Source organism: Carlito syrichta, unplaced genomic scaffold, assembly GCF_000164805.1.
Source record: "Carlito syrichta isolate Samal-C Ts95f unplaced genomic scaffold, Tarsius_syrichta-2.0.1 Scaffold120465, whole genome shotgun sequence".
NCBI lineage: Eukaryota > Metazoa > Chordata > Mammalia > Primates > Tarsiidae > Carlito > Carlito syrichta.
In genome coordinates, this window is record NW_007064561.1 from 163,348 (window position 1) to 164,540 (window position 1,193).

Consider the following 1,193-nt stretch of genomic DNA (forward strand, 5'->3'; position numbering starts at 1 on the left):
CAGCCACTGCACTCCAGTCTGGGTGACAGAATGAGGCTCCAACTCAAAAAAAAAACAACCAACAAATCCCAGCTGTCATGGTACTCACTCCACATCTTTAGGGACAGCCCACTTTTGGAAGTGTGGAACAGTTTCATATGTAACCACGAGGCCACTGTTAACCCAGAAAACTTGGCAGACAGTGGAGGCAGTGGACTCTGCTGGTCCTGGGCCCTGTGTCAGACATTTTTCTTTCAAATTAAGTAAGTCGCCGGGCTCGGTGGCTCAGCCTGTAATCCCGCGCCTTTGGGAAGGTGAGTGGATTGCCTGAGCCTGCGGGTTCGAGACCCGCCTGGGCAACTTGGTGATACCTCATTCTACGATAAATAAAAAATTAGCCAGGCATGGTTGCGCACGCCTGTAGTTCCAGCTACTTGGAAGGCTGAAGCGGAAGGATTGCTGGAGCCCAGCAGGTCGAGGCTGTGGTGGCCAGGAGCGACCACTGCCCTCCAGTCTGGGCGACAGAGTGAGACTCCAACTCAAAACAAACAAACAAACAACAAAAAATAAGTCAGTGACAGAAAAATATTCATGCAACAAATGTGCACCTCCTGAATACTAACATGATTCATGAGCTGAATGAAGACATGGCCATAGACAACTAACTCATCCCTGCCCTCAGGGAATAACATCCTGGAGGGCCAGGGGAAACATTAACAGGTAAGTACACATGCCAGGCATGTTGGCTCACGGCTATAATCTCAGCACTTTGGGAAGCTGACGTGAGAGGGTTGCCTGAGCTCAGGGGTTCGAGACCTGCCTGGACAACTTGGCGAGACCTCATCTCTACAGTAAATCAAAAAATTACCCAGGCATTATTGCACAGACCTATAGTTCTAGCTACTTGGAAGGCTAAGGTGGAAGGATCACCTGAGTCCAGCAGGTTGAGGCTGCGGTGGCCATGAGCATGCCACCACAATCCAGGCTAGGCAACAGAATGAGACTTGCGCTCAAGAAAAACAGGCCAGGTCTCTCACTAGTTTTTTGTTCGTTTTTTGAGTCGGAGTCTGAGTCTGTCACCCAGGCTGGAGTGCCTCAAATTGCTGTGCTCAGGTGATCCTCCTCAGCATTCCAAGTAGCTGGAATCACAGGCCTGTACCACCACACCCAGCTGTTTTTTAAAAAATTTATCATAGAGATGAGATATCACCAGT